Source organism: Schistocerca gregaria, chromosome 8 (assembly GCF_023897955.1).
Source record: "Schistocerca gregaria isolate iqSchGreg1 chromosome 8, iqSchGreg1.2, whole genome shotgun sequence".
Lineage (NCBI taxonomy): Eukaryota > Metazoa > Arthropoda > Insecta > Orthoptera > Acrididae > Schistocerca > Schistocerca gregaria.
Window position 1 is genome coordinate 439443035 of NC_064927.1, and position 23105 is coordinate 439466139.

The 23105-nt window shown below is 40.9% G+C and overlaps 1 protein-coding gene across 1 annotated transcript in view; it reads left to right on the top strand.

The window, feature by feature from the left end:
- Nucleotides 1–10920, top strand: part of LOC126285234 (uncharacterized) — a 37351-nt gene extending 26431 nt beyond the window's left edge. The window contains exon 5 of the mRNA XM_049984532.1: nucleotides 10755–10920. The gene's annotated coding sequence lies outside the window, so the exon portion shown is untranslated. The remainder of the gene's footprint in view (nucleotides 1–10754) is intronic.
- The last annotated feature ends 12185 nt before the right edge of the window (nucleotides 10921–23105 follow it).

Genomic DNA, 23105 nt, shown 5'->3' on the forward strand with positions numbered 1-23105 from the left:
TTACTATTATTGATATTTATTATTGTGTGCCTATATGGAGTTCTGTATCGTACAAGAATGTAGAAGTGGTCAAACAAGACAGAGGGAAGGAATACAGTAGAAGAGCTTTGACAAATCAAGTAGTGAAGGCAGCAGAGGGGCAAACAGATAAAAGACAAGGCCTAGTAGAAATCCTTGTATAACACAGAAGATACTGAATGAAATTGATGAAAAGAAAAAATTGATGAAAGGAGAAAATATAACAATTCAGTAAATGAAGCAGGCGAAAGGGAATACAAACGTTTAAAAAATGAGACTGAAAGAAAGTGCAAAATGGCTAAACAGGATCAATAGAGGACTAACGTAAAGATTAAAAAGTATATACCTCAAGGTGAAACAAAGGTACTGCCTAGAGGAAAATTAAAGAAACCTTTGAAGAAATGAAAAGCAGCTGTATAACTATCAAGAGTTCAGATGGACAAACAGTGCTAATCAAAGAAAGGAAAGCTAAAACGTGGAAAGAGTACATAGAGGGTATGTACAAGGGAGTGTGCCTAAGGGTAGGATATACAATGGAAGAGGACGTAGATGAATATGAGATAGGAGATACGATACTGTGGGAAGAATTTGAAAAAAGCACTGAGGCCCAGGAGTAAACAACATTCCGTCGGAACCACTGATAGCCTCAGGAGAGCCAGTCATGACAAAACTCTTCCATATGGCGTGCAAGATGTGTGAGATATGCGTAATACCTTCAGACATCAAGAAGAATATAATAATTCTAATTCCAATAAAAGCGGGTACTGAGAAGCATGAAAATTACCGAACTATGGTTGCAAAATACAAACACAAATTCTGAACAGAAGAATGGAAAACTGGTAGAAACCGATCTCGGAGAAGATCATTTTGGACTCTTGAGACATACAGGAACACGCAAGGCGATACTGCGCCTACAACTTCTTTTACAAGAAAGGTAAAGGAAAGGCAAACCTACGTTTATAGCATTTGGAGGCTTAGAGAAAGCTTTTGATAATGTTGACTCGAATACTCTCTTTCAAATTCTGAAGGTTGCACGGGTAAAATGCAGCGAGCGCAAGGCTATTTACAGCCTGTGCAGAAACCAGATGGCAGTTATAAGAGTCGAGGGGCATGAAAGAGGAGCAGTGGTTGAGTAGGGAGTGAGACAGAGTTGTAACCTATCGCTGATATTGTTCAATCTGTACATTGAGAAACCAATAAAGGAGACCAACGAAAAATTTGGAGTAAGAATTAAATCTCAGGGATAGAGATGGGAACTTTCAGGTTTGCTGATGAAATTATAATTCTCTGAGAGACAGCAAAGGACTTAGAGAACAAGTTGAGTGAAATGTTCGGGGTCTTGAAAGTGGGATATTAGATGAACATCAAAAAAGAAAGAGAAGTATAATGGAATGTAGTCGAATTAAATAAGGTGATGCCGGACGAATTAGATTAGGAAATGAGACACTTAAAGCAGTACATGAGTTCTGCTATTTGGCAGGAAAATTAATAATAATTGTCTGAAGAATAAATTTTGTTAGCAGCAAATACAGATTTAACTTTTGGAATGTCTTTTCTGAAAGTATTTGTATGGAGTGCAGCCATGAATGAAAGTTAGACTTCGACGATAAACAGTTTAGATAAAGAGAGAATATAAGCTTTTGAAATTTGGTGCTACAGAAGAATACTGAAGATTAGATGGGTAGCGCATCGAGAATCACATCCGTGTCCTGTTCCAGCAGTTCGGCCAGCACCACAAGGGCTGTAACAGTAATAATACAACACAAGTATAGACACATTAAGTATATAGTGCATACAGAGAATGTCGTAACATTATTAATTTATCACAATAGTTCAACACATCTGTAAAATTCAGTACAGCAGTAGTGCAACATTAGTTGTTGCCCTCATGCCTCGTTAGAGTGCTGTGACACGTGTACAGAAATTTGTGGGTTTCGCTAAAAATGCAAGAATGTAAATTAATGAGAGGAGGAATGGATACCAAACTGAACATCGTTTGTTTCTTCAAAATAACGCCCTCACAAACTGCAATACATCAAACCAATATATCACAAATTTGGATAAGATCCTTTCTTTTGACGATAGCCATTTACTAATTGCAAGAATAAATTTTTTTTCTATCAGTGCAATATTAGAAAAGATTAACCCACAGTTAGAAGCCAAATTTGTTCCAAAAGTGTCACAAGAAGCAGTTTAATAATTTCAGGCACTAAATCCTTGTTACTAAAACAGTGCAGCTCTACAATAAGGTTCACTTACGTTAAGAAACTAAATCTGCATTATATTCGAGGGTTGTAACTTTAATAGTGGCAACTAATTATTTACAGCTCGTACAAAATAGATACGTGTTTCAAAGTTTTACTAACCTTCAAAGTAGTCACCAGCATTGTGTATAACCCTTTGCCAGCGATGTGGAAGTCGTAGGATACTCTTAGCAGTGCCAGTTGTGTTGAGAAAATGGTTCAAAATGGCTCGGAGCACTATGGGACTTAACTTCTGAGGTCATCAGTCCCCTAGAACTTAGAACTACTTAAACCTAACTAATCTAAGGATACCACACACATCCATGCCCGAGGCAGGATTCGAACCTGCGACCGTAGCGGACCTGCGGTTCCAAACTGTAGCGCCTAGAACCGCATGGCCACCCCGGCTGGCTTGTGTTGACAGTTCGAGCGGCGCGGTCTATTGCCCGACAAATTTGTAGCAGTTCTGAAGTGAATGCCGTGAAGTGCTTCCTTCAGTTTAGAAATCGATTTGATCTCACGAGGACTTAAGTCAGGAGAGTGCAGTAGGTGGTATAGCACTTAGCAGTCCCATCAGCCAAACAAATCAGTAACTGTTTGCACTGTACGAGCTTGAGCATTGTCCTGCAAAATGACGGTCAGGTCATGCAGAAAGTGTCATCACTTTTGCCTCTAAACTAGTCGCAGGTTGTGTTCCAAAAAATGAACAGCATAGAGACAGAAGTGATGAAACTTACTGCAGGACCTTACCATCACTTTGCAGAACAATGCTCAGGCACGTATAGTACAAGCTGATTTCTTTGGCTGATGGGGCTGCAAAGTGCTGTACCACTTACTTAAGCCCTCGTGAGTTTAACTCGATTTCTAAACTGAAGGAAACACTTAATGGCATTCGCTTCAGAACTGCTACAAATTCGTCGAGCAATAGACCGCGCCGCTCCAACTGTCAACACAACTGGCACTGCTAAGAGTATCCTACGACTTCCATATCGCTGGCAAGGGTTTATACACAATGCTGGTGACTATTTCGAAGGTCAGTAAAACTTTGCAACACGTATCTATTTGGTACGAGCTGTAAATAAATACTTGCCACTATTTAAGTTCCAATCCTCGTACCAAAGCTTTATGAAAGCGGTTTACTTGCTTCAGGCATTAAGTCTATTCTTATATATGCACTCTTCATTCTTCCAAAATTTCAAGTAAAACCATTTATTCAAAGAGGTTCCTTAGACCACAATATATTAAGGGGAACTGACTCAGTACAAGAATAGGGTGCAACCCCGCGGACGGCGCATTACACTCCGGGATAGACCTATGGCACCCGGTCCGTGGCAACAAGGTGCGAAGTTAACACTGGCCTAACTACAACATACATAATACCTCTCTTAAATAAAGGAGGTATAAAACAATAGTTCATTGGGCCATGTCAAGAAACACTGTACTCAAGGCTAGAGAAGAAGCCGGCACGAGAAAATTTAACAGCATGAAAACATAAACACTAACCTCCCAAAAATTTTATATTTAAGTTAATCGAGTTTGCCAAACAATGCAAGGACTCTTATCAGGCTGCAACACACTTACTAGCAGTTAACTCAACGGAGAACAAAAGCTCGGTTAGAGAATTTAAGCTAAACACGCCAACAAGTAAGATGTACTTCCATACGTATTACTCTGGCAACTATTACCTAAAACTTGACAATAATTACAAATAATTAGTTCTTCTGTACATCGGTTGTCACTAATACCAAGAGGAGCTCTCCTCTTGATAAATAAAACTGAACAGTTAAAATAAAAACAACAAATACAGGTCGCAAGACCCTTTAAAAGAATTAAACGCAAATAATACTAAAAGACTTAAGGGGAGACATGCGCGAAATCGGCTCAAAAAAACGAAATTTCTTTTATGGTCATTTCAAATGCTTTGTAGTTTTATTTAAGAAATGAGCATTGTTTCATACAAATCTGACGATAATTTTCCGAAATATAGTCAGTTTTACAATGCGTAGTCCGTCAAGTGCCACACCCCTTTTCGTGTTGCTGTAATATTTCGTGCATACGACCTCGTGGTATGTCCTTGTGATGTTGGTGTCTTTGATTTACATTTCATTGGTTTTCCAGACTGTAATCAGGGTGACAACTGAACGTCATTTGACAACAGACGGCGATCACTATGTTTTGTTTACTTACACACGTGAATTGCTGTTGTGATTCATTTCTGCAAAGGAAATGCCGAGAATAAAGAAGTTTTCACCAAAGACAAGATTCAGGGGAAATGAGTACACAAGTAATAAAAGCAGCAAACAAGAAGAATGTCTGCTTCCACGTACTTCAAACAAGCAACCCGTAAGTGCATCAAGAATGAAGTTGAAAATAAAACATGATTATGTGTTTGACTGTCACAAAAACCTTCAAAACAGAGAAAACTGTGCAAATATTATAATTGACTTTAGGATAGGGAGTGAATTTATCAGTTCACATACACGATGTATGGAGTGTGGTGGTATTATATCTTTGGGTGAGAATAGAAATATTCGCAAGGGTATTGTGAGTCAGCTAGTTTTAGAATGTGCCAAGTGCAAATATACTGCGGCAACAATGACGTCTAGCTTAGGTCCAACGAAGTTATATGTCGATAATATACGCATTGTATATGGACTCAGGACAATAGGTAAAGGTATGCAGGCAGGAAAGATTTTCTGTGCACTATTAGATGTTCCTCAGCCTCCCACGCGATTTTCAGTTTATAATAAAGTCATTGGTTCAGCTGTCAGTGAGGTGTGTAACTTATCAATGAAAGAAGCAGCTCAGCAAGCGATAAATAAAAACACCGAAGATAATTCCACACACGTAACAGCTTGTTTGTATGGTTCGAGTCAGAAACGAGGGTATACGTCTCTCAATGGCATCGTTTCTGTCACATCTTTTGACAGTGGAAAATTTTTAGGTGTAGAAGTGATGAGTAAATTTTGCTTTGTTTTTCAAAATGACAAAGGAGCAAAACACGTCTGTGAAACAAATTATAGTGGACCAAGTGGGGGTATGGAGGTGGCTGGAGTACGAAAAATATTTCAGTACTTTGTCAGTGCAAGAGGTGTCATGTACACGAAATATCTCGGTGATGGCGACAGTAAAGCCTTCGCAAAAATCTGTGAAGAGAAGCCATATGGCTCTGACATTCAGATTATGAAACTGAAATGCATAAGACGTGTTCAGAAAAAACTTGGCTCAAGGCTGAGAAAGCTTCTAAAGGAAAAGGAAGGAAATAAATTAGAAGATGGAAAAAAAACTTGGAGGAAAAGGACGTCTTACAAACCGTGAAATAGATAAGCTGCACGTTTACTATGGGTTAGGCATAAGAAGGAACTGTAATGTTTTGGAAAATATGAGAAGAGCTGTATGGGCAATATTTTTGCATAAAGTATGAAGTGATGAAGACCCCTCAACACAACCTTTGCCCAAACGGTCCTGAAACTTGGTGAAAATATAATTGGACATTATGTTCTGGTGAACATTATAAAAACACTCTTTACCTCCAGTAGTTATGAGTGCAATAAAAACTATATTTAGTGACTTGGCTAGTACTGATCTACTCAAGAACTGCTTAAATGGAAAAACTCAAAATTTGAATGAAAGTTTCAACTCTGTGATTTGGAATCGCCCACCGAAAACGGTCTTTGTACACTATGAAACTTTAAAATTTGGGGTATTATACGCTGTTTTGTGTTTTAATGATGGAACATCAAGAAAAATTGAGGTACTGGAGAGACTTGGAGTAAATGCAGCTACAAACACTAGACTGGCGTTGCGTAATGTCGATTTTTCAACAATTCGTAAAGTGGACATAGCTGCTCTCAATAGCACAAAAGAAGAGAGAAAAAGAAGAAGAGCCAAGAATAAAAGAAGGGAGAATGCCTACAATCCAGATGATGCTGAATGTGACGCAGCGAAATATTAATTGTATGTACTATAACAAAAATTTGTAAATAATATATAAATAAAACTTTAAACCATATTTTCTCAAAACTACATTTTTTTTATCCTGTAGGTACCATTATTTCTTGAGTGGTTTGTCACAGAACGTTGAAATTTTGTACAGTTGTTCCAAGACAACAAATGAACAAGCACATGCACATTTGGCATTGTGCGTGTCTTTTGAGGTAGGCTAAAAACAAATAAAAATGTTATTAAAAAAAGAAACCAAATATTTGAAAAAATGTCAAACGGTCTCTACAAATTCTAGGTGTCTTATTTGCACTAGATTAAAGACATTATAACTGAAAATATGCATAGCAAGTTTCAAGGTTTTATGTTTAATAGTTTGTTCAGAAACGGTACCTGAATACCTTGGCATAGGGAAGATGGCTCTAGCCTGTCTCCCCTTAAGTTTAAGAGGAATTAGCAACGAGGGAGAATGTTGAGCACATGTGACAAAAGATCAAAAACAAATGTTACTAAAGCAGGCTGCAAAACGGACGGCAGAGAGTTGAGCACCAAGCAAGCAATAATCACTAAACTAGGGCAGCGCACAACGGAGCCAGCAGCCAAAACCACTGTCACAGAAATGTCGAAGAACACTCATTATTAATAAAGGGAGCAGCAGATCCCAAGCTCTGTCTTCGACCAAGCATGGCAAGCAGGCTGGCAAATATCGGCTCAAAGTACTCATCAAACGGCTGGCAAGCCGCAATCCCTGCCATAGCTGTATAACAACAACGCCAGCACGCGGGTTCCGCTGCTTCAGTTTGTGTACGCGGGGAAAGCTGGTCACACTAACCCAAACAAAAAGTACTCTCTGCCTCATGCGGTGTCCTCATCAAGACTCGACACCAGCCTCTGCCCGAGTGTCGCCTCCACCGTCCCTCCACGAGACAGCGCTAGCTTCCAGTACACCCAAAGGTGCCAGGTACAAGGTATCGACCCCGGCACATAGCTCAGTTAACAAGTAATGCCATGTACAAGATACCGACCTCGCCACATGGCTCAGTTACCAAATACTTACTGTTACACTTCGCTCCAATTGATCGCTGTTGCTGCTGGTAGCGCTTCATACTAGACGAAGTACGAACAGCAAATGATAGTGCTCATGCAGTCGAATTATAAATATTAAAATTTCCAAAGGTGGTTATCACACAATTTACATGCCAGCGGCTGAAACGTCACTGAGCCGACGCCCACAGCTAATTGGTTGAGAGTAGAATGGTGTCTATGCACACATGTAACGCCATTGGCCACAAAGGACGGTGAAGAACCCAGGAATTGGGGGAGAGGGAAGGGAATTCTAAGAATGCTGACGTCGGTAATTCCAGAAATGCACACAACGCACATTAATGCATCCGCTGCCTATGAAAATAGACAAAAGAGATCCTAACAAATACAGCTGAATTTTTCAGTTACTTATACAAAGCTTTGGTGAAACTATTCGAGCCACAAGCTGCTTCACTCGTAGTCCAGTTTCAGAAGGCTTTCAGAAAAGGGAAAATCAGTACTGAACAAAACTGGTATCTCAAAACCATACTACAGATCAAACGATGCCACAACACAGTAGCCACATTTATGGATTTCAATAAATATAATTCTCTCGAGAGACAACCCCAGTATAATCCTAGAGGGATTTGTAGTCCAGTAGCATCATGCAGGTCTCGTTATCGGAAACTACCTTAATTCATAGAAGGGTTCGTTATTCACACATGAGTCCGACAATAAGGTGGCTTACCGCTACTCTTGTGCAACATGATACTGGAAAAGATAATCGGATAATTGGAAAAGCAGATCAAAGGTGTCCATATTGGAAAGAAAAAAGGAAAAAGAGTCCCTGACGAGTGCTTCATCTTTGCAGATGACCTAGCTGTTTTGATAAAAAAATAAAATAAAGCCAGACTAATACTAGATAGACTGCATAAAATCTCTTTGTAAAACTGGACTTTAAATATCCTGTGTAAAAGTCCAATACGTGGACCCCAAACAACAGGCAAACTCCCACTGAAAACACAGTATGGAAAAAAACCTCACAGGTCACTCACTCCAGGAACTTAGGAGAAACCATCCAATGCACAGGGCTGAATACAATCTCCAACACAGAATAAAATTAAAACCGCAAAAAGCGTACAAACTGACATCAAACGATTACAACAAAAGAACAGCATTTCGTAATGTATAACTGCGACACTACAATACGTTTCTTGTACCAGAAGTCTTGTATGCGGCAGAAACCACAGTAATTAGAGGGAAGACGGAAATTCTCAACATCGACAAATAAGAACGGAAAATACTTTAAAAAATCCGGGCGTTGTTCTCCCAGACGCAATTTGGGTCAATCGACCTTCAAAGGAACTTTCGAAAAACGCGGACAATCTCACAGATAAATTTAGTAAAAGGCGTATAAAGTTCTACGGGCATCTTTGTCGATGGGTGCAACCAGACTCACTAAGAAAATATGTAACATTATTAATGCAAGTACGTTAAAGACCAACTGGATGAAAGAAACACAAGAAGACATGGAATGATTGGAAATCTCAAAAGAAGACATTAAGAGCAGAAAACAGTTCAGGAAGAAAATCAGGAACTATAAAACTGAACAAGTCCAGAAAAAAAAAACAGGCAAAAGGTGGCCAAAGGAAAAGAAGAAAAAAACAGTGAGTTAATGAGGACCTTTTCGGAAGAAAAGAGTGAAAGGGTGTCGTAGTTGGCTAAAGTTCGCACGTTCATGTAAATGGACAACAACCGAAGATAATCCCCAGAATTTAAAAACTAATCAATATTAGGCGACTTGTTTCCACTTCCCTAGTATGAAGGACCCTGAAAGTAAAGGATTTAGATGATTCCATAACTTAATAACACATTCTGAAAACTGAACGCAGAAAGCAAACAAGACACTCTAAAGCCGTCGGCGCATGAACCGTGTATTCGAAAGTTGAGCGGCGGGCGTGCCGTTTATGATGTCATAGCGTGGAAAACGCAAGTTGTTGAGTCTTTCTCAACGTGCAGAGCAGTATCCAATATGTCAAATACTCTGACGGGTATTTTGAACGTGCGTTTGAACGTAGACCAGTGAAATGGAAGAACGCCACCTACGTCTGCTTTCAGTACAATCACCAGAAGCCGTATCGGCTTTCATTTGAAACCCATATGCGTATATGCCGTTTCTTAGCACCAGCAAATTGAAAATCTCTAGGAAACCCGTCGTTAATTGTATGACCTGTTGTAATAAAATGACGTGAACTATCATATTGAAGATTAAAGAATTAAAGTAACTTGCGTTTTATGAAAGTATGCCTTTCCAAAGCAACGGTACGTTGAGGATCCATCAAAATGCATTGTTCTCTGATCAGTTTGTTATAATTAAATATTAGTTGGTAACACATCTACTATTAAGGCTTTCAGGAAATGGATAGATGCAAATTATGGTCGTAAATTATTCATGGTCGGTGTAGCGTAATGAGTAGAGTTTGAGGATTCTACGAAATTACTGGAGGTGTTCACGTCTCGCTACAGCTAACCATCGTTTTAGTAACCTTCGCGTTTTCTTATTAGGTTAACAAAAGTATACGCTACAATATTCGATGTTATGTAAGTATAAGTGCGCTCTTTCTGAGGGTTGGGTTAGTTCGGATGACTTAATGGGCAAGACACCTTGCACTACTAGCAGTAAGATATTTTGCACTTTCTTGTTTTAGGGTTTGTATTTAGTATGTTGTAAAGATCCTGTTACTGAACAGAAATGGTGATCAATTACGAGTGACCTTAGAATTTCACTAAAAAGCGAGAGTGCTGAAATATTTTTTACCTTATGTGGAGAACAACAGCTATTTCTTTCGCACTGTTTGTAATGGAACTTTTATAAGCCGTCCTTATTGACTGGGCATGATACTTTCCTTTTTGCTTTTAATATGTTCATGGATATTGAAGTTTTTATTTCTGTGTACCACAGACAGAGCAATGAGATTAGCTTACGAACAAGTAAGGAAATATGCGTTTTAATATAACTGACGTAGAAATCTTACGCCCGTCCATTTCGCGACTAGTGTGATTAACGAGCTAGATACAGCCGACAACTGCCGCTTCGATCGCGTATACCACGTCGAAGCACACGTACCGTATGCGCAAGTTGCATCATTCCCGTGCGTTCAGCAGCACGTTGAGTTCGGCACGCTCATTGTTGACGTTCGAAAGCATGGTGCTTCTTAAGTCGGTCCATTTCTCTTCTAGGTTAGTTGACCAATGAAGTACAAAACAGGAAAGTATGTAAGCAAGTTGCATCAAAATAATGGTAATGACACGGTGCATATGATCCCGTCTGAAGCTCCTTAACTGTTCCAGTGTAAGTTGTAGCCTTTCCTACAGTTTTTGTCTTCTCTATATTAACCATGTCTGGTTAGGTACAGGCAGTATGTAAATTTCTAGCCTCCACAGGAAACTTCTGTAAAGACACAATTTCTATTTCGCAACTGCTCACCATTGTTCTCACTACATAATTGTTTCCAATTTATTTCGCAGGAATCGTCTCAGCACTCATCCATGGAGCGTCCAGTCTAGCTGACAGACCACAGGACACCCTCGGGGCACACAGCTTTGTCCTTCCTGATGACGTAATCAGTATATAGGAGAAACTGGAAAATGACGGTTTTGGCAGTGCATCGAAAATTAAATTCTGTTAACTTTACTTGTCACATCTTATTACCTATGGAAACTGAATAATATACAGGGTGAGCACAAAGTCTTGCCCTGATTATAACAATTTATTACAGAATAACCGTTAGACATAATAATTTACATTTGATGCCGTTACATAGGTTAGGGTTACTAGTTTTTTTTTTTTAGGCTACTTACGTCAGTAAACCTTAACGTGTGCTCCCTTGGTAGCTCAGAGAATGTCGAGGCAGGATTCCAGTTCCCGCCAGGCATTTCGTAACATGTGTTCTGTCACAATACCCACAGCAGCTTGTGTCCTAGTCTTCAGTTCGTCGACGTCATCAACTGATGTGGCGAAGACTCTGTCCTTGACATAGCCCCAGAAAAAAAAGTCAAGGTGTGTAATGTCTGGAGAGGGGAGAAATGCCCGGATTGGTGGATTGGAAGGAACGGTCCAACACCCTGGCCACCCTGCTCTCCAGACACTACGCACCATGACTTTTTTTTTTCTGGGGCTATATCAAGGACAGAGTCTTCGCCACACCAGTTGCTGACGTCGACGAACTGAAGGCTAGGATACAAGTTGCTGTGAGTAATGTTTCAGAACACATGTTACGAAACACCTGGCAGGGACTGGAATACCGCCTCGACATTCTCCGAGCTACCAAGGGATTACACGTTGAGGTTTACTAACGTAAGTGGTCTTAAAAAAAAAACTAGTACACTAACCTACGTAACGGCGTCAAATGTAAATTATTATGTCTAACGGTTATTCTGTTATAAATTTTCATAATCAGGGCAAGACTTTGTGCTCACCCTGTACATCCGAATACTAGATCCACATCTGGAAAATTATTCTTGCAGTTGCACTTAAATCACGTGTCAATAGTTCTATTATACTGCAGGTATCAATTACTCGGATTTTTAAGTGGTGCATCCATAAACTTGCGAACAATCATTCGATTCATCTGTACGGACATATCTGCTTCATCAAAATGAGCAGAAATTATAGATTTAAGTTACTCTATCCAACTCTTAAACAATGCTGATGACGCACAGTTATTTAGTAACACCTTATCTTCAATCCTAAATGCTACCAAAAGAACACTTTTTTACCTCAGAAGATATTTTGGTGTCCGGCCTCTCTGTAACAATGCAAAGCCGCCTGTCAACACAGTATAGAAGTACGGACAAATTTTCAATTTGTTGCACAAAATAAGGGTTGTTCAATACCCGATTTCCGATTACGAATATCCATGGAAAGCTGACGTCGTTTTGTATTGTTGATGAAATCGCACTCATCTGTTTAAACACAGTACACTTACATAAGGTGTGACCAAAAATTCTGTTCGAAGACGGTATAGTACGGAATCGTTATGACAATCAGCTAAAATGCCCGTGAGCATTGAGGCAATTGTCCCATCTGTGCACCAAGTTGAAGATACTCGATTGGTATTACACCGTGTACTGTTGCTGAAGAAGCCGTACTGGACATGCCCGAAAGAACAGACACCTCGCATACATAATTACGGCGATCACAAGCGAATGCACACATACGCTCGAACTCATGCAGGAATAGGCCTTGCCACTAGCATTGAGATTAAGGGACAGGAGCACTGCTTTCGTGGTGTGTGGAGTAAGTTGGGAATGTGCGTCTGCTAGGGAGCGTGATTGGGATAAGTCCGCGCAGCCGCCGTAATTGTTGTGTCCTCTTTGGCTTAGGGTTTAGAGCGCCTGCCTAGTAAGCAGGAGATCCGGAGTTTGAATCCCGGTAGGGCACACATTTTGCACTCATCCCGTTGATTTCTATCAACCTCCCATACGTAGCTGATGTTTTTAAATCATTGAAATTTCTTCTCATTTACCATTAAATCCCTCGCTGCTATTCGAAGGAAGAAAGAAACATCAGCGTTTAACTTCCCGTCGACAAGAGGGTCATTAGAGATGGATTCTTTTGTTAAGGATCGGCAAGTAAATCGGCTGTGTCCTTTCAGAGAAATAGTACCGGCATTTGCCTGGAGTGATTTAGGGAAATCGCGGGAAACTTATATCTGGATGATAATAATAATAACGGCATGTGACGAGGGCCTCCAGTCGGGTAGACCACTCGCCTGGTGTAAGTCTTTCGATTTGACGCAGCTTCGGCGACTTAGGCGTCGATGGGGTTGAAACGGTGATGATTAGGACAACACAATACTCAGTCCCTGAGCGAAGAAAATCGCCGAACCAGCCGGGAATCATACCCGGGCCCGTAGGATCGACAGTCTGTCGCGCTGACCACTCAGCTACCGGGGGCGGACTACGTCTGGATGGCAGGAGGCCGTTTGAACCGTCGTTCTCCAGGATGTGCCCCAAAGTGATAATCACTGCGCCACCCTCGCTCGGTGCAGACATTTGACTGAACTACATATATTTATAAAAAATTTAAAAGTTCCTGTGGTAAACGTTTCATGCGTACCTTCCATAATTATGACAGAAACTAATGCCCCCATTTACTCAGAAAATCAAAAACAAATATGCCGAAACTGTTGACATCATCTCTCACGGCTGCAGATGCCGTTGTCCATCTCTTTCATAGACAACTGGTCTAAAAACTTCTGGCCACTTCCAAAGAGTGTTTCTTTTCAAATGTGTCAGCACCACTTGAACATTCCTCATGCACCTAATGCATCCCCTGTGTATCAATTCGACCAAAAATGTAGGTGAGTTGATTTCGTGTACCTTTTCAAGCGTTGTGCAAGTAGACAACGCAAATGTACTAAATCATTTGTTGGCTGTATGATGAATGTAGTATTATGCCTTTTGCCTTAAGCCATTCACACGGTAAGTAACTACCTATTTATTTCCGAAGTACCATCGTGCTTATCTCAGGGTTAAGGTTGCAGTCACAGTGGCACCGGCATCCGGGGATTCCGTTCTCAACGTCTGAACGCACGAGTACAGACCATGAAACCAAATTCTCTATACAGCTATGTACAGCGTCATTTGTGGCTTTCGAGTTTTCTACGAAACATCCTATGCAATTTGGTGCTAATAACGACGATAATATACCAATTAAGTACAAACAGTAAATGTTACAGGCAAGGAAGCATCTTCCAAGTTCCGCGCCTGTTATAACACGAACTCACAACCAAGTCACCAGTCGATAGTAAAATGTTGACCGTAGCCGCTCACCTGCACAAACCAAAGAAAACCTTAGCCCTATACAGTTTCCTTGTATTTAGTACAGTTATTAGTCTCTCATCGAGTCTCGTTAAGCAGTGGTTTCACTTAGCAGTGGTTTTAAATGTCATTCAAGACTTTTTTCCTTGTGAACAATCATCCACGATCCGCTTCGCAACTGAAGAACATGTCAGGTTCGTTACGCTCGACAACCAGAAATCAGCTTTGTGTGAAATTCAACAATAAAAATTACGTACAGTTTCTTGTTTGATATTCCTTGTGACAATGATCTTATTGCTGGACGGAAATTTTATTTATCGATATAGAAACGTTAAGTCTACAGCTCTCATGAACTGTGCTCTATACAATCATAAATCATATGTGTTAAGCCAGTGGCCCTTCATTTCAAACAAAACAATGTGGTATTTTTTTAAACAATGCATTTGTTTGAGTGATCGCAAATGTCTTCTATGCGCGAATGCTGTTATCAGCAAATGCTTGAGGTATTGCGTGTTCATCTAGTGTACCAATTACTGTACCAACAGCAAGCTATCACTTCCTCCGAAAGCAGAAGTAACAAGTACAGAAAAGTCAAAATGAAAATCTACAAATACACACATCACGCGTTAGTGACTAGGAATATCGGTGACAGGAACGTTAAATTGCCTACACATAGCGAAGTACGCACACAAGCACCAATGAGCAGAATATAATCCTGAAGACATTGTAGTGCAAGACTTTTTCATCACATCTGGTTTGATGTTGTGCCTAAACCTCCTTACTGTTTGCTTTTCCCTTTCGAGTTTTTCTCTATTATACGAGAGAAACTATACGCTCACATCCATGTAATTCGTTTCCCACGTAATGTTATCTGTGTCGTGCCTTAAAACATTGGTGCTGATAGCTCACTAGAAAAATAACTCCACAAGAGAGAGCTAGAATCATGCTCCTTTACTCGATGGTTTTGTGGTGATAGAGATGAAACTGTGATGTGTAGCCTCCAAATAGCCTCATAAGCAGAGAATTTCCCATACAGATTTTTCGAAACAATTCGCCAACTTAACCAAGCGTTGTTTCCGTGTTCTCTTGTTTTCAAGACCTAATAATGCACAGAGTAACGTAGGTTCATCATTAACAAAGAGAGGTCAGATTTGCATCTGTATGATGATAGGCAGAAATTCTGTGTGAATTGTCAATAGCTGGAAATGTATAGACGTTAGGCCCACACCACAAAAAAGTTAAATTTAAAAAGTCTTACTTTCGACATTGTGGGGCAAGCCCTCTCATAATCATAAAAAATAAAGACATACCGTAACCACTTTGTACTGGTTCATGCTGTTCGTTTTCCTAGTGAACAGCTAATGTCGATATATGAAAATTGCTCCTACTAAAATTGACGTCCATACAAAAATCTGTGAAATTTGAGCTTGGTAACCCTGGAAACTATACGCTCAGTAAGTCACGGCGTCCGTGTTATCTCTGTATGCCACCCTCTCTCAGCCACGTCGGCGCCGGCATGCAATTGCCCAGCATCGTAATCATCCTGTTGTGACAACAGTTGAGGAAGTGTGACACCAGTGGTAGAGACAATGTTGTGTCGCACACTCTCTCCACACACATTTTATCCTGGTTCTATTTGTTTTGACCTTTAGCTCTTGCTTTTTCTTCTTTTATGATCCTATGAAAAATTTTGCGTTCTCACCCTGTTATTATGTGTCTTTACATATACTCGATTCTTTTAAAGTGTGTCTTAGTTAATACACAGCTTTATAACGCTCACATGGCCCCCACTTTGGAATACTGACAATGATATGCAGAATTCTGATTACAAAGAACATAAATAGCTTGAAGTCATATATGGAGGTAGAATGCATGTAGCGTTAGGAATGGGAGGAGAACTTATACAGGCTCTGCCATGGGGAATGATCAGTACTCAGGAATATGTCAGGAACGATAATTCGAGGCAAAAAAGTTCAGAAACCATGGCCTGTGCTTACAGCACTTCTTCTGATCTCTTCTACTACAAGCTCTTTGGTTTCCATATTCTACATCTACATCTAAATCCATACTCCGCAAGCCATCTGACGGTGTGTGGCGGAGGGTACCTTGAGTACCTCTATCGGTTCTCCCTTCTATTCCAGTTTCGCATTGTTCGTGGAAAGAAGGATTGTCGGTATGCTTCTGTGTGGGCCCTAATCTCTCTGATTTTATCCTCATGGTCTCTTCGCGACATATACGTAGGAGGGACCAATATACTGCTTGACTGCTCGGTGAAGGTGTGTTCTCGAAACTTCAACAAAACCCGTACCGAACTACTGAGCGTCTCTCCCGCAGAGTCTTCCACTGGAGTTTATCTATCATCTCCGTAACGCTTTCGCGATTACTAAATGATCCTGTATCGAAGCGCGCTGCTCTCCGTTGGACTTCGCTATCTCTTCTATCAACCCTATCACTACAGTTATCGACATGGTGGCGCCCAGGATAAACATAGTATTGTTGGCATAATATTCAGTACGGCACGCCTTGGCAGGCGACTGCTTACTTGTACATGTCCGCAAGCGCATCCAGCGAGTTGCTGTACAATTTCAATTAAGTACTGCAGCGTGTGTAGTTGTGTGTCACTAATTTGTTTGCCCTGTCATAATTCCTGCATTTGTAGACTTAGAGAAAGCTTTTGACAATGTTGACTGGAATACTCTCTTTCAAATTCTGAAGGTGTCAGGGGTAAAATACAAAGATCGAAAGGCTATTTACAATTTGTACAGAAACCAGATGGCAGTTATAAGAGTCGAGGGACATGAAAGGGAAGCAGTGGTTGGGAAGGGAGTGAGACAAGGTTGTAGCCTCTCCCCGATGTTATTCAATCTCTATATTGAGCAAGCAGTAAAGAAAACGAAAGAAAAGTTCGGAGTAGGTATTAAAATCCATGGAAAAGAAATAAAAACTTTGAGGTTAGCCGATGACATTGTAATTCTGTCAACGACAGCAAAGGACTTACAGGAACAGTTGAATGGACAGTGCCTTGAAAGGAGGATAGAAGATGAACATCAACAAAAGCAAAACGAGGATAATGGAATGTAGTCGAATTAAGTCGGGTGATACTCAGAGTATTAGATTAGAAAATGAGACACTTAAAGTAGTAAAGGAGTATTGCTATTTGGGGAGCAAAATAACTAATGATGGTCGAAGTAGAGAGGATATAAAATGTAGACTGGCAATGGGAAGGAAAGCGTTTCTGAAGAACGGAAATTTATTAACATCGAGTATAGATTTAAGTGTCAGGAAGTCGTTTCTGAAAGTATTTGTGTAGAGTGTAGTCATGTATGGAAGTGAAACATGGACGATAAATAGTTTAGACAAGAAGAGAATAGAAGCTTTCGAAATGTGGTGCTACAGAAGAATGCTGAAGGTTAGATGGGTAAATCACATAACTAATGAGGAGGTATTGAATAGGATTGGGGAGAAGAGAAGTTTGTGGCACAACTTGACTAGAAAAAGGGATCGGTTGGTAGGACATGTTCTGAGGCATCGGGAGATCATCAAGTTAGTACTGTAGGGCAGCGTGGAGGGTAAAAATCGTAGAGGGAGACCAAGAGATGAAAACACCAAGCAGATTCAGAAGGATGTGGGGTGCAGTAGGTACTGGGAGATGAAGAAGCTTGCACAGGATAGAGTAGCATGGAGAGCTGCATCAAACCAGTCTCTGGACTGAAGACCACAACAACAACAATGTGACAATTCCTCTGTCCACCTTGGAGCACCTAAACGTAATACGACGTGTGCGAGCCGTTCTCCCCTGGACGACCTGTACACACCACTGCCAAACCAAAAAGTCCAGTAAACGTGGACTCTAAAGTGCATAAGTTACGAGCTTTGAGCAATTGTTCATCTTCGCTTCTGTGAAACACAACTCTTCTGCTGAACAAGTACTCAAAGCTCCTAAGGTACCCATTTTAGACCCCAAATTTATGGGAGTTTTTTGCTTCGAATGATCGTTCCTTTATATTCCTGAACATTGATCATTGCCTCTGGGACACACAGTATACAATTTTTATCACCCACCCGTATACACGCACACTTCTGGCCGTTTAGTTATTTTTACGACGCATTACATTCACCATACGTCGATCCTCAGATAAAGACCATATTTTATTTTCAATTAATTTAAAAAAAATGCTTTGTCACGTAGAAGAGACACCATTATTAAATTTATTTACCGTAATTTCGTGTTTATATTTTCCATTGTAGTTTTTGACGGTTCGGTCATAAGCAAACCTTTTGTAAATGCGTCAAATAGAAAATAAAATAAATTGAGATGATTTTTGATTGAAAATATTTTGGTAGTCGAGTTCTGGTCCGTACATCTCCAATGCTCTTCATCAGTACCCGACGTAAGAGGCCTCAGTTCGTCCAACTGCTGGGAAAGTCACTAATTGCAGACGGAAAGATTTGTCGACCTTTTCTGGGTGTATATATCAATTGGCGCAAATGTCATTTGGCACAGCTTACAGGACACCAGCTTGAGTCAACAGTCACCTACCGAAGCACGCGCTGCCCAATACCACTTCAGATTCACTGACGCATTTAAAAGAATGGTTAATGAAACTTTGGCAGTTTTAAGTGAGCTCGATTTCAGGGAAGGTCGATTTCGTAAGTATCTCATTTGATCCAAACCTGATCTTTTCTTACGTCATGTCGCCTTATGCAGATTCTTGAGCTGTTGAAGTTCGGAAAACCATTTTCAGATCTTCGTCAACGAGATATCGCAGCAGACGAACACGCTGTCTTAAGGTCCGTAGTGTGTGACATGAAGTGTACAGTATCATGTGAAGACCATGCGCGATTATCGTTAGCGTTTTATCGAGATATGCAAACGTCAAAGAGAGCTGTGCATTTTTAATACAACTTTATTTTATAAAAAACATAGTTTTGGTTATATAGCTATACTAATGCCAACAGGAAACAAAAAAATCGCCAACATCCCTATTAAAGCATTACAAAGGCTGTACCCGTAGTTGTAGTGCAATAAACAGAACTCTCATGGTAATTGCTACGGTCGATGTAGGCAAACAACAACAACGTAAAAGCTAATGCTGTTATAAGATAATGCATTTCTCTGTGTAAGCTACTACCATGAAGCCAAAAAACTGCAACTTCCTTGGAAAAGAAAGAGGAATTCAAAGACCGATGTGCTAGAGGATATTTATTTTATTTTTTATTTTTTTGTTCAATAAATTGTAACTTGTGTAATAATATTTTATTCAGTTAAATGAGAAATCTAAATCTCTGTGTTATATGCTTTCAATTCGAAAACTGCTCTACAGTGCTATTTTTGTGGAACAGCTACCACAAAACATTTCTTAGCAGAGACAACATAATAGATTCAGCCTAACGTTCTGTACATCACATTCTATTCTTGACTATAGTCTTCGTCTTGATCCCAAATGCAATTTCTGTAACTTCAATTACATTAATCGCCATACAGCAATCATCAGAAACGCATTTTTTGACACAGATGGTACTGTTTTTGCATGAGACCATGTATCGAGCGCTGCTTTCAGTTTGTATCTGATACCAGCAGTTCGCCAAATCACGTTTATCAATTGAAATTAAAGAAGTTAAAGGAACGGTTCAGATGGAAATACAAGCAAAGAATGAAGGCTTTCACGGCCGGATGACATAGCTGCTAGTAAACCTTTCGGAATGTGAGGTCCTGGTCCAAGAAACCCTGCTGTTCCCGCCATCCTCTGTCGACATGTGGTGTATACAAAATTCAGTGTACATGTGGTAAAGTTTACATTTGAACTACCAAGGGGAGCTTAAATAAGCCGCTAAAAGAGCACAAAACTCTTTGTCGACTAGGAAAAAGAGAGTAATCAGCTGTAGCAGAGCATGCTCTTCAGTCAGGAAACCACGAACTGTAGTTTTCTGAAACACAAACTTTATCTACAACGTCAAATTATTATCCACAACTATGTAGAGAAGCCATTGATATTTATAAGCATGAGCATAATTTTAATAGGGAAGAGGAGGCAATGAAACTTAGCGACATATGGTCAGCAGCTCTGCAGAGTCGCTAGGCAATTTTATCTTCGACAAGACGACAATCGATATTTAAGTTTTATCTTTGACAAGGATTATCTCTGCTCATCACGTATTACTTCGTCCACGCCCCTTTTCCTGCAGTATATTTATCGCTCTCGGACGTCTGACCGATCAGTTGGTAAGATTCAGCACTGGAGCGCCTCTGAGAATGTTCAGCGCAGTCCTGGACGAAACGTCAGGAACAGAAGAGTTTCTTTGACCACGGAGGAGGAGATCAGTGTTTAACGTCCCGTCGACAACGAGGTCATTAGGGACGGAGCGCAAGCTCGGGTGAGGGAAGGAAATCGGCCGTGCCCTTTCAAAGGAACCATCCCGGCATTTGCCTGAAACGATTTAGGGAAATCACGGAAAACCTAAATCAGGATGGCCGGACGCGGGATTGAACCGTCGTCCTCCCGAATGCGAGTCCAGTGTGCTAACCACTGCGCCACCTCGCTCGGTCTTGGACCACGACCTCACATCCCGAAAGGTCTACTAGCAACTAATGCAAGCAAAATTTTGAATATTAATGGCGAAGAAATACACTTACTCATTTTGGGTATTCTAGTTAGACGGGAACCTTGTTTCGGTGGCTCGAACGGTTTACGAATTATGTCTGTGTTGCATTTAGAGCCTTGTGATAACGTCATTGTTCAAAATCGACAGATGGTACCGAATACTCTGGTATACCTGGCCACTATACACCGGATATCTTGCATAATGTACTTGTAGCTAGTCGTCTTTGAGCGTAAATAGACTTATGAATTCTGGTAAACCGCAGTGTAATTTTAATGTGTTTGCTGTGCATAATGTTCCACTGTGGGTTGCCTGTTTGAGTCGGTGATTCATTGCAGTCTCTCCACAGTAGTTTCATTAATGTTGCAAGGCAATGAAACGGTTTCTGGTTGCCGTACTGACAGAATTGTTATCAGCATGTTCCCGCGACTTTTCAAGGACTCATCTGCAATCCTTCAAGCTGTCGGTCTAAATGACGCTTCTAACACTGAAAGCTGTACTGCCAACTAACGTGAGCGTCGGAATTCTCACTGCTCCAGCCGCCCATTGTGTTGTGTGCTCGAGGTGAAACGCCGTGAGAACAAGTGCAGTTGATTTATGTCGACTCACGTGAAGGCTACCCACGATGCTTTCCAAGAACATCCTGCTAATTACTGCTTCTGCTTAAGGATATATAAGTCCTTCCCGACGGCAAAACTCAATAGCTCAACTCTCAGTCGGCATCACTTCAAGGGCCCCAAAGTGTTTCTACTTAGTTACTTACTTACAGACCATGCAGCAACCTTACAAAATACCTCGATCAGATCGCGTCCTGTGCAGCTTCCGTCTCGTTTCCTGTGGACCGTAATTGTTGCATGTCTTTCCGTTCTCCATCCTTCCTTGTTGATCTAGGTCGTGGTCTTCCTACCAACACTACATTTGGAATACCATCTACATGATGGCAACATGTCTAGGTCATTGCAGTCCCATGGCCTTTGCTTTTTGTACAATATTGCGCTGATTCATCATAGCGCATATTTCTCATGATGTTTCTTTCACACACAATCAGTTTTTGTCTATCGCTGTTGGTGACAACACAATCTGTTTTTGTCTATCGCTGTTGGTGACAACACAATCTGTTTTTGTCTATCGCTGTTGGTGACACTCATTGTTTCTATGCCACATAATTGTATTGGGCAATTACTGTACCAAGTGCCTCCATTTTAACTTTCGTAAAGCAGCCCAAGAACCACGGACCTTGCCGTTGGAGAGGTGGCTTGCGTGCCTCAGCGATGCAGTTAGCCTTACTGTAGGTGCAACCACAACGCAGGGGTATCTGTTGAGAGGCCAGACAAACATGTGGTGCCTGACGAGGAGCAGCACCCCTTTCAGTAGCTGCAGGGGCAACAGTCTGGATGATTTTATCTGGCCTTGTAAGATCAATCAAAACAGCCCTGTTGTGCTGGTACTGCGAACGGCTGCAAGCAAGAGGAAACTACCTGCCGTAATTTTTCTCGAGGACGTGCTGCTCTGCTGTAAGTGCACGGAGAACTCCATCAACTCCATCAGATTACACTTTGGACTCGAGACCACAACAACAACAGAGATTACCCTTTATTTAATGATTGATGTTAGGTTGTTATATGATTTGGAAGCATTAACTATTCGTTTCTTTACTCCTAGCTAGACATTATTCCTCCACTTGAATCATGATACCAAGCATTTATAGTTCTCAAGTACCTACAACCTCATATCTCCCGCCTGTAGATCCCCAGGCACTTTATTGTTCATCCTTCTATCATTTGAAACTTTTCTATGTTGATTCACAAGCCCAACTTCCTTGCACTGCTTCACTCTTTTCATCACTTCTCCTCTTGACTGTACTACACAAGGTATGATAAAAGTATGAAAACGCCGCGGGAAATGCGAGCTTGAACAAAAATGCAGACCCTAGCCAAGCCTACAGGTTGTGCTGTTGTATTTGACCACGAACGTCACATGTGCAACGTCCTCAGTACGTTGCAAGTGTCAGTCGCAATCAGAGCAATGTAGTCGTGAGTGCATTATGTTGGAGCTAAGTGAATTCGAACGTAGGTACATTGTTGGTGCTCGCATGGTGCGCACTTCTAAACCAATGGAGCCGAAGTGTCGTGTCTGGTCTTTCAACAGACGCTGGATCGATGATATTAAACTGCATACAGAAAAAGAAGGAAACTATCATCCGCTAAGTCTCAACGCGGACAAAGTGTGTGTTGAGTGATCTCAATGGACGGTCATTGAGAAGGACGGTGACGAAAAATAAGAAGACCAGAGCTACAAAAGTCACTGCAGAACTGAATGTTGCTCTCGAGAACCCTGTCGGCATCAAAATATGAGAAAGGGCTCTCCATAAACAGGAAACTGCAGGGTGAGTTTGAATTCAAAGGCCACTCATCAGAGATGCAGATGCGCTTAACAGGAAAACGCGGTGCCGAA